At 42.5% G+C, this 11,655-nt stretch overlaps 1 long non-coding RNA gene across 1 annotated transcript; it reads left to right on the forward strand.

The window, feature by feature from the left end:
• Nucleotides 1-1,571: 1,571 nt before the first annotated feature.
• Nucleotides 1,572-11,440, forward strand: LOC109201399 (uncharacterized). The gene is made up of 3 exons (XR_002061429.2): nt 1,572-1,632; nt 10,992-11,080; nt 11,242-11,440. It is a non-coding gene; the product is annotated as an uncharacterized LOC109201399 (long non-coding RNA).
• The last annotated feature ends 215 nt before the right edge of the window (nt 11,441-11,655 follow it).

An 11,655-nucleotide genomic window follows, 5' to 3' on the forward strand; every position in this document is an offset into this window, starting at 1 on the left:
AGCGGGGGGGGGGGGGAACGATGTGCCGGGAGTCCGCTGTTGAGTTTTGGACGAAATGCATTCTGGGATATTTAGCTGTCCCAAGTCTACACCGATGCATGCTCGATAAAACGGGCGGATCGAGAACACATCCGGGACTTTTTCGCGTTCTCGGCGTGATGCGTACTTCGAATTGGAACAGTACTTGGTCTCCGACTGATGACGTATCACGAGTACACGAGAACGCAAGTACGCACAAGTACGCATATTGATAAACGCCCTCTGTCTTCTCGGGCGCTTCTCCGGCGCTGATAATCGGCGTCTGTCTCGTGTCAGTGACGTAAAAGACGGATTTAATAAGACCTGACCGTCTAAAACATCAGATATGTATCGGATTCAGGACCACATACGAGAGTGACCCAGATCGGATTTGAAAATATTGGATTTGTGCCGTTCACACTGTCATACCATGATCGGATATGGGTCGCATAGGGTCGAAAAAATCGGATTTGATGCGCTTTCGCCTGCAGTGTGAATGTAGCCTAATTTTGAAATAACACCCCGGCCGTTTATCAATGCCCAAGTACGCGAGTACGTACTCGCGTTCTCGGTGAGTACGTACTCGCAGAGAACGCACGGGAGTACGTACCCGCCGAGAACGCGAGCACGGACTCGCGATATGTACAATTGGAACACCTGCGTACGTGATGATGTCACAGGTCCGGAGTTTTTACTGCCGTCCCCTCTTAATTTAACTGTGAGTAACATGTTATGAAGCTTAACTGTAATCACAGCCAAACCGGTTTACTCAGGAACAAATAAAACACTGAAATAAACCAAACATTAACATTTAGAAGTGATCTAAGTGACTTATATATCATTTTTAACCTCAGTAGTGAAACCTCTAATAATAAAAATAGTGTACATGTACATACGTGTACATACCTTAATAAAAACAAGCAGGTGAGATGTTAGAACGCTTTTATTTCTATTTTAGTGGACACTCAATACTATAGACAGCTGCTGGGGTTTCTTTAACCTGAGTAGTGAGAAGTCCGCGAGCGGGGGGGGGGCGGAAACGATGTGCCGGGAGTCCGCTGTTGAGTTTTGGACGAAATGCATTCTGGGATATATAGCTGTCCCAAGTCCACACCGATGCATGCTCGATAAAACGGGCGGATCGAGAACACATCCGGGACTTTTTCGCGTTCTCGGCTTGATGCGTACTTCGAATTGGAACAGTACTTGGTCTCCGACTGATGACGTATCACGAGTACACGAGAACGCAAGTACGCACAAGTACGCATATTGAGAAACGCCCCCCACGTGGTTAAGTTGTGCAGCTGAGTCACGTGACCGCACAGTAACAAATCACCACAGAGGCAGGAAAAGGGGGCGGACAAAGTGTGTGTGTGTAGGAGAGGAGTCGAGCAGAGAGAGCTGCTTTTTCATGAAACGGGAGTAAAGTAGTGAACTTACAGGAACATATACCACTACCAACGTTTGGATCGATATCTGCATCGATCTGCACCCTTGTCTCCTGGATCGTAGCCGAGATCAGCGTGAACCACGTGGGTCTCTGCTCCCTGATCTGTTTCTTAAGACTTCCAGCTTCATCACGGAGTTTCTCTCGGTTTGTGGGCTCATCTAAAGGTAAGCACCGAGCTGACTTTAATGTGGGTTCAGTTTATGTTGAGTTTAGCTCTGTTGAGAATAATTGATTGCTTGGTATATATTGAAGTTAGACAGACTGTTGTAGGTTCCATTCTCTAGGGCAGAAATACCGTGGTAACTCGCACTTCTCATGGAGGAATAAACCACATACACGTTGTTAGAGTTTTACATCAGAGGCACACGCCCTCTTCTGTGCCATCATTTATTGAACACACACTTCCGTATTTATACCTTTCAGATTAAGCGCACATGCATATATGATAGGGCAACACCCCCACTTGCTCTTAACACTGTACATTACACATTTGCATAACATTCACAGATTAACATTTATGTTCCAAACAAAATATGCATAAACTTATCTATTTTCACTTTACTTACAGACTTAGTCATGATGTCTGCTACCATGTCTTCTGTTGCACAATATTTAACTTGTACTTCCTTCTCAGTTATAGCAGACCTAATAAAATGATACTTGACATCAATGTGTTTACATCTTTGACGGTTTATAGGATTTTTGGACAATGCAATTGCACCTTGATTGTCTGCAAGAACTGTAACTGGTGAATAGTGCCTTTTCATGTCCATGCCATTAAGTAGCTGTGAGAGGTATAAGCTTTCTTGTACTGTGGCGGCCATCGCCATGTACTCTGCCTCGCACGTTGACAAAGCTACTGTAGCTTGCTTCCTGGTTTTCCAGCAGATGACTGGCCCATTTTTGGATAGTACAAAACAATAACCCGTTGTACTTCTCCTGTCACTCAAATCTGTGGCCCAATCTGCATCGCTGTATGCTATAAGATTTAAGTTTCCTTCTGTCCTTTTATAGCACAGCTCTTTGTTTAGTGTCCCCTTAAGGTAACATAACACATGTTTTGCTGCTGTCCAATGATGCTCTTTTGGCTCAGACAGAGATTGTGACAGTTTACTCACTACCCAACTCAAATCTGATCTTGTACATGTCATTAAGTAAATCAAACTGCCCACCAATTCTCTATATTTTCCTGAATCAACTGATTCACCATGTGCATCAAAGTCATTTTTGAGTTCACAAGGAGTAGAACGTGGCTTACAGTCAGACATTTTGAACTTTTCCAGGACTTTTGTGACGTACCGTGTCTGGTTTAGTCTTATCTCATGGTTCTCTTGTATACAGTCAATACCCAAGAAGTGTTTGAGCTCACCAAGATCCTTCATTTTAAATTTCTCATTCAACATTTGTTTCACGTTTTCAATAGCGTCTTCACTGTTGGCAGCTATGATTACATCATCAACCCAGATGATAAGAATCACTGTCTCACTCGCTGTCTGTCTGGAATATACACAATGATCTACAGGATTTTGTTTGTAACCTTTTTCACATAAATGGTCATGTAACATCTTATTCCAGTTCCTGCCAGATTGTTTCAAACCATACAGTGATTTGTTTAGTTTGCAGACCAGTTTTTCACCTGTGTCTGATTTTACTTCAAAACCTTCTGGTTGCTGCATATACACCTCACAATCGATTGGGGCGTGCAAATAAGCAGTCTTCACGTCCATTTGATGGAGTTTAAAGTTGTACTGTACTGCTAATTGCATCAGAGTACGCACCGATGTCATATCTGCAGTCGGCGAAAAGGTTTCTTTGTAATCAATGCCTTGAACTTGGCTATAACCTTTAGCAACATATCTTGCTTTAAATGTTTTAGTCCGATTCGGGTTCTCTTTTGTCACATACACCCATCTCCCTCCCACTGCATTTTTACCTTCTGGCAGCGTGGTTAGAGTGAATGTATTATTGTCTTTCAAAGATCTCATTTCATCTTCCATAGCATCTGACCAACACTTAGAGTGCGATGACTGCATAGCTTCTTCAAATGTCTTTGGTATGTTATACATCACCCTGTAACAGTAATCTACAGTCAGCGATGTTTGGTCATCTTCTGCAGTTTGGACATAGTCTTTCAAGTAATCTGGCCTTCTCCTGTTTCGTTTAGGATATCGTTCAGACTCTGTTCTGTCACTCTGTTTGTCTGAGTTTTGTGTGTCATTTATGCCATTGTCTTGAATGTCACTTTCAGGTTCAAGGATCATACTTTCATTTGATCTCTGGTCATTCCCTGTTTTGTCCATTCTAGCGGGGTACTGCAAGATGTCCCCTGGAGTCAAATCATTATCTCCATTGTCATCATCCTGAATAGTCTGGGTTTGGTGCTCAACTACACTTTTGGTGGGGAACTTGACCAACCTATGTCTAAGAACTCGTCCTGTTTTAGGGTAGTAGACTAGATACGGACGGACTGTTTTTATCGTAACCCACAAAAACCCCTTCGTCACATCTCGCATCTAACTTCTTTTTGTTGTGTCCATAACCGTAGCAAACTGATCCAAAAATCCCCATCCTCGACATGTCTGGCTTCTTTCCTGTCAGCATGTAATAAGGGGTTTGCTTTGTGCGTCTGTTGTAACACCTATTACGAATTACTACGGCAGTCATAACAGCATAAGTCCATAATCTCTTTGGCAGGTTACTTTCAATCAACATACACCGTGCCATTTCAAAAAGTGTTCGCCATTGTCTCTCGGCAGTCCCATTCTGATGAGGTGAATACGGCGCTGATGTCTCATGCTTTATCATGTTTTTATTTAACAGTGTCTGAAACTCTTTAGATGTAAATTCAGTTCCATTGTCTGATCTAATTCTCTTTACTTGCCCATAGGGGGCGACGTCTGCCAAAAATCTTTCAGTTGCTTTTACGGTGTCACTTTTAGCCTTTAAAAAGTACACAAACATTGTGCCTGAGTAATCATCAGTAAATGCTAACGTGTACCTGAACCCGTCTTTAGCTTCTGGTTCTATCGGTCCAGCCAAGTCAGTGTGCACTAGCTCTAATGCTTCTTCTGCTCTTTCGTCAGGCTCTCTATTCCTGGTTTGGATAAATTTCCCTTTTATACACACTTCACAGTCTTGATAATGCTTAGCTTTACCTTTTATTTTCATACCCTCGGTAATGTTCTCTAGTTTAACCAAGTCTTCATAGTTACAGTGGCCGAGGATTTTGTGCCAAGTTTCTACATCATGACAGCCATTGCATTCGTTGTTGTCAACATAATGATCAGATGTAACACTGTTCAAATAGTATAGGCGTTCATATTCACTTATCTGAAACCTTGTCCCGTTCTTATGGATAAGCTGGTTGCAGCCCTTCTTGAAGGTTACTGAGGCTCCTTTGGCCGTCGCCGCCTGGACCGAGAAGATATCTTGCGGGTAAGAGGGAATGTAAAGTGCCCCCTCCAGTGTCGCCTTCACCTTTCGTCCCTCGCTGTCTTGTAGATAGACCTCCACATCTCCCCTCTTCAGTGTGACCCCACTCGTCCTCGTCCCGTCAGCTAACTCCATGAAGTGTCTTCCAGGTGTGAATGTCTCATCAAAACTTTTGAATCTCTGAATGTACGTAATAATGTTAGAAGTAGCCCCTGTATCAACCATTAGGCCTCTCTGTTTCAGCCCTTGATTTCCACAGTCTTTAGCTTTGAACGCGAAACTATGATCTTCTGCATCAGTTACGTGTTTAGCAGTAATCTTCTTTCGTCGGCGACAGTCGCTGTCCTTATGCGTTGAGCTTTTGCAGTAACCGCACCACTGCCTCTCTTTTTGTTCTTTCCTTTCGGCCTTTGTGTAACACTCACGTGCTATATGACCCTTTTTCTCACAGTTGTAACATATGATTTCTGCATTGTCTCTCTCTTTCTTCCAGTTATTTGCCTTCATCACATTATCTTCAGAACATGTGGCCTTTTCGGTGCTCTCGTAGCTTCTTAATTTAGCTTTAAATTCGCTAAATGTCATTGCTTTGTCACTGTGGGTTACGTGTATGGAGAACGGCTTGAAAGATTCAGGCAACCCTTTTAACACCATTGCAATAAGCAGTCCATCACTTAATGTCTCTTCTGCATTCCCCAGAGCTGTAATGGCAGTCTCAGCCCTTATCATATAGGCTGTGACGCTCTCACTGGGCATTTTCTGTAGCGACGTTAGCTCCGTGTACAGGCTAATCACACGTGGTGTCCCCTTACCGGCGTAGTGCTCTCTCAGGATTTTCAACGCTTTCCGTCCGTCATCCCTGGCATCTCTCATCACGAGTGAAAGACTTCTATCATCCAATACTTGGATTAGCTCTGCATAAGCTACTTCATTTTTTTCATCCAAGTCCTTATCTTCTTCCTCCGACTCGCCGGGCTCGTCCAAAATGGCGGCCCTTAGCCCAAGTAGCCGCAGGTATCCCAGGAACTTTGTTTCCCACAATTCGTAGTTTCTCTCGTCTCCGTCGAAGCACAGACGGTTCCACCGGCTTCCCACATCCCTTCTGGGCCCATAACCTGTTGTAGGTTCCATTCTCTAGGGCAGAAATACCGTGGTAACTCGCACTTCTCATGGAGGAATAAACCACATACACGTTGTTAGAGTTTTACATCAGAGGCACACGCCCTCTTCTGCGCCATCATTTATTGAACACACACTTCCGTATTTATACCTTTCAGATTAAGAGCACATACATATATGATAGGGCAACAGTAGAGTTTGTGATTGCTTGCAACATCATAATATGGCGGTTGCTAGGGGGAAAGAATACATACAGAAAAATAGTCTTGGAATATGAACAAAAGGATGGGGTGCAGGGCAGGAGAACAGCCAACCCCCACCCTCAGGACATGAAGCCACAGGTACGAGCGTGGGGGAGGGCAATCAGCCTTTAGAATAGGACTTCATAGGATGATCTCCAGATGCATCCGTATTTTATTTTTTTCCAGGGCAAATAAAGACGCCTGATTTTGGAAGTAAAAGTAGCCTGATCGCTACCATCAAAAATCCGTGAAGTCGGCGAAGTGTGTTCACAGTTTAGAAAGAGTGAGAGACTGTTTGCAGAAAAACACCAACTAATCATTAGCTCAGCATGCTGGAAAAATGTTGAGAGTTTGCTTGCTTGTTCAATTATTTCCATGTTGCTTTGACTGTATATATAATGATATATATTAGGGATGTAAGAAAATATCGATACAACGAAATATCGCCATATTTCGTGCAATGATACTGAATCGATATTCAAAATCAGTGTTATCGATTTTTTTTAAATGAAAAATTACATGCACTTACTGTTTTTACTTTTATATGTTGCAGTTCAAACTCCGGCCACTGGTTTGCAGTTTTTACCGCCTTTACTTTGACGTAAAAACAAGGCCTCGCGATAACTGTAGAAGCGTCTAGTTTGCCAAAACCAACGAAGTAGAACAGTGGATGTGTAGCCAATTGTGCTAGCTAACTGATGACTGAAGAGGAGAGGATACAGCCGGCCCCCGCAGCTTTCAAAGCTGATGTGTGGACTTATTTTGGATTTAGGACAAAAGAAGGCGGTAAAGACTATGACAAGAGCTATGCGGTCTGTAAAATCTGCACCGCCAGAGTCAAATATTCTGGTAACACAACAAATTTACGAACACACATGTCTAGACCAAGGTTTTAATAGTTTTGCAATTTTCATTAGTTTTAATTTTTATTTAGTTTTGACTTCAGATTTTCAATTTTATATTAGTTTTAATTAGTTTTTACTAATTGTTTGCTAGTTTAGTTTAGTTTTTATTTTTTTGAAAATCCTTAGTTTCAGTTTAGTTTTGATTAGTTTAAGTTATAGTTTTAGTTGTGTTTGAAATAATTAAGTGTAACAAAATCCCAGTTTCATCATATCAGTCATTCTCTTCTGCTTATCCTTGGGTATGTTGCTATTCCAGCTACCATACCCTGCACCCTGCACAGGTCGCCTGTCTGTCGCAGGGCTAACACGCAGAGAAAGACAACTCACATTCCCACCTATGGGTTCTTTAAATAAATAAATAAAGGCAGATGAACAACCATTGATACCAGGCAACTATAAAATCTATATCTTGGCCCCAATGAGACTATTAACTCTTGCAGCACCGGGTGTTAAGGCAATTGACTCACACAGTTGTGTAGATATCCCAGTCCTGTTGTCTCGGGATGCACCACGCTGCCTTGCCTGGGGTTAGCTTCTGTTTCTGGGGATGAGGGCTGAGTGTGCTCCCTTACCCTCTCAAGGTAAGCTAGGTTAGCCTTCTTGTGTGAGCTTTTCAAGTGCACTTTAAGGTTTGTGGGATTTTTTTCCCTTTAGAAATGTCCCTGATAATTTGTCTCTTTCCACTACAAGACACTTGCTTTATCCAAAACACAGTCATATTCAAAGTAATCCCAAATTGGACTCTGGCGCTTTCTCCAGACTTTTCCTGACATGATTCTGCGCGTGGACGGAGCAGCAACACAGACGACTCGACTAACGTACTTGCCACCTGCTGGCATAATGAGACACAGCAAGAAAAAAACCTGGAAACTAAACTTCATTTTCACCCTTGACTATTGTATGACACGCAAATATCAACGAAAACTAAACACATTTTTGCTATACAGGGAGTGCAGAATTATTAGGCAAATGAGTATTTTGTCCACATCATCCTCTTCATGCATGTTGTCTTACTCCAAGCTGTATAGGCTCGAAAGCCTACTACCAATTAAGCATATTAGGTGATGTGCATCTCTGTAATGAAAAGGGGTGTGGTCTAATGACATCAACACCCTATATCAGGTGTGCATAATTATTAGGCAACTTCCTTTCCTTTGGCAAAATGGGTCAAAAGAAGGACTTGACAGGCTCAGAAAAGTCAAAAATAGTGAGATATCTTGCAGAGGGATGCAGCAGTCTTAAAATTGCAAAGCTTTGAAGCGTGATCATCGAACAATCAAGCGTTTCATTCAAAATAGTCAACAGGGTCGCAAGAAGCGTGTGGAAAAACCAAGGCGCAAAATAACTGCCCATGAACTGAGAAAAGTCAAGCGTGCAGCTGCCAAGATGCCACTTGCCACCAGTTTGGCCATATTTCAGAGCTGCAACATCACTGGAGTGCCCAAAAGCACAAGGTGTGCAATACTCAGAGACATGGCCAAGGTAAGAAAGGCTGAAAGACGACCACCACTGAACAAGACACACAAGCTGAAACGTCAAGACTGGGCCAAGAAATATCTCAAGACTGATTTTTCTAAGGTTTTATGGACTGATGAAATGAGAGTGAGTCTTGATGGGCCGGATGGATGGGCCCGTGGCTGGATTGGTAAAGGGCAGAGAGCTCCAGTCCGACTCAGATGCCAGCAAGGTGGAGGTGGAGTACTGGTTTGGGCTGGTATCATCAAAGATGAGCTTGTGGGGCCTTTTCGGGTTGAGGATGGAGTCAAGCTCAACTCCCAGTCCTACTGCCAGTTTCTGGAAGACACCTTCTTCAAGCAGTGGTACAGGAAGAAGTCTGCATCCTTCAAGAAAAACATGATTTTCATGCAGGACAATGCTCCATCACACGCGTCCAAGTACTCCACAGCGTGGCTGGCAAGAAAGGGTATAAAAGAAGAAAAACTAATGACATGGCCTCCTTGTTCACCTGATCTGAACCCCATTGAGAACCTGTGGTCCATCATCAAATGTGAGATTTACAAGGAGGGAAAATAGTACACCTCTCTGAACAGTGTCTGGGAGGCTGTGGTTGCTGCTGCACGCAATGTTGATGGTGAACAGATCAAAACACTGACAGAATCCATGGATGGCAGGCTTTTGAGTGTCCTTGCAAAGAAAGGTGGCTATATTGGTCGCTGATTTGTTTTTGTTTTGTTTTTGAATGTCAGAAATGTATATTTGTGAATATAGAGATGTTATATTGGTTTCACTGGTAAAAATAAATAATTGAAATGGGTATATATTTGTTTTTTGTTAAGTTGCCTAATAATTATGCACAGTAATAGTCACCTGCACACACAGATATCCCCCTAAAATAGCTAAAACTAAAAACAAACTAAAAACTACTTCCAAAAACATTCAGCTTTGATATTAATGAGTTTTTTGGGTTCATTGAGAACATGGTTGTTGTTCAATAATTAAATTATTCCTCAAAAATACAACTTGCCTAATAATTCTGCACTCCCTATAAATTCAGTTAATTTTAGTTAGTTTTGTGAACACTCATTACAGTTGTAGTTGGTTTTCCTTTTTTTGGTTTTATTTTTATTTCCGTTAACGAAAATGTTTTTTCACTTCTAGTTTTCGTTATTTCGTTAGTTTTCGTTAACGATAATAACCTTGGTCTAGACACCATAGCGACGTAGCATCAAATGCTAATTTTAAAACGAAACGAGGTGACCCCGCTCAACGGACAATTGAAGAAGTTAACTTTTCGAAACTACCAGCAACTTCAACTCGTGCAACAAAAATAACGCAGTCAGTACTTGTTTTTATTTGCAAAGACATGCGCCCTCTGAGTGTTGTGGAGAATAAAGGATTTCGTAATATGATTAAAACGATGGAGCCCCGTTACACCGTTCCTTTCCGACAACACATCACGGACATCGCTCTGCCAAAGTTGTACCAAGAAGTCAAAGCGACAGTGCTGGACTCCCTCAGCTCGGCAGAGACAGTTGCTTTGACATGCGACGCTTGGACTTCGAGAGCCACTGAATCGTACGTAACTGTTACAGCAGCAGACCAGTGGAACCTTCAGTCTCATGTACTACAAACCCGAGCCATGCATGACAGTCACACAGATGAGCACATTGCAGTGTTACTAACTGACGCTGTGGCTGGCTGGGGATTGAAAACAAAGGACCTTGTTGTTGTTACCAATAATGCACCAAACATGACTCTCGCAGCTAGACTTGCAGGCATGATGCGCATACAATGTTTTGCACACAGTCTGAATCTCACCTCACAGAAAGCACTGAAAATACAATCCGTGGTGCGACTTCTCGGGAGGATCCGACGTGTAACAGCCTTTTTTTTGGCGCAGCACCACAGCCAGCAATCAGTTGAAGTAGAAACAGTGCCTCCTTCAGCTACCAGCTCACAGATTGATCATGGACATAATTACAAGATGGAACAGCTCCTATGATATGATAGAACGATTTTTAGAACAGCAACCAGCCATCTGTGCAACTCTTCCTAACTTCTGCAGAAAGCAGAGTGAAAAAGAAATTTTCACATTAAGTGAGTCTGACATCACATGTGCAGAAGAGGTTGTCAGGGCACTCAAGCCTATGAAGGACGCCACCCTGGTAATGTCAGAGGAGAGCATGCCAACCCTGTCCATCATTGCTCCTCTTCATGCCAAGCGTGATGGGTGCACAAGAAAGTGTTGATGATACACCGACAGTAAGGGACATTAAGACTGCCATAGCAGAAGGTCTGTGAAAGAGATATGTAAATGAGAGGGAGACGCTATGGATGGCATCAACAGTTGATCCTTGGTTTCAGGACCTGCCCTTCCTGTCTGAAGCAGAGACCAGTGAGACCTATTCCAGACTGTTTGAAAGTGTGGTGACTGTGATAAAGAAAGAAAAAATGTAAGTAAATAAATGAATTTATTTGGAAAAATTCAACTGAAGTTATAAGCAAGTGAATAAAGTAAAAAAAAAAAACGCATATTGATGACATTTGTCATTAAATATTAGTGATAAACAGGGTGAATCTTGGATTTGAATTTTGATTTTCTGACATTTTTCAGCAGCAAGAGAATAAGGAGACTGACAAACAGGTGGAGGAAGAGAATGCCACAGAGGAGGCTCATCACCCACAACACTGTGCTCAAACACAGTGGTGTTTCTGAGTAGCTTTTCTGCTTAGCAATTTAATTTAAATAGATACATCCCCTTTTCATAGTATAATCTTAACGTGCTTCATCTGAATCACCCTTTCTGTGTGCTCACTACCTAATTTATAGCCAAAGTATTCACTCACTGTCTCTTTACTGTTTCGCTAGCTTAGCTTAGCTCGTAGCCGACTCGTTAGCACCATGGCTACTTCACCTGTCCCTCCTGCACTTTCCTGCTCATTGTGTCAGATGTTTAGTTACTCCTCGGCCTCCTTTAGCAGTAATGATACCTGTAACAAATGTAGCATATTTGCAGCTCTGGAGGCC

The sequence above is a fragment of the Oreochromis niloticus genome, linkage group LG3 (assembly GCF_001858045.2).
Source record: "Oreochromis niloticus isolate F11D_XX linkage group LG3, O_niloticus_UMD_NMBU, whole genome shotgun sequence".
Taxonomy (NCBI): Eukaryota; Metazoa; Chordata; class Actinopteri; order Cichliformes; family Cichlidae; genus Oreochromis; species Oreochromis niloticus.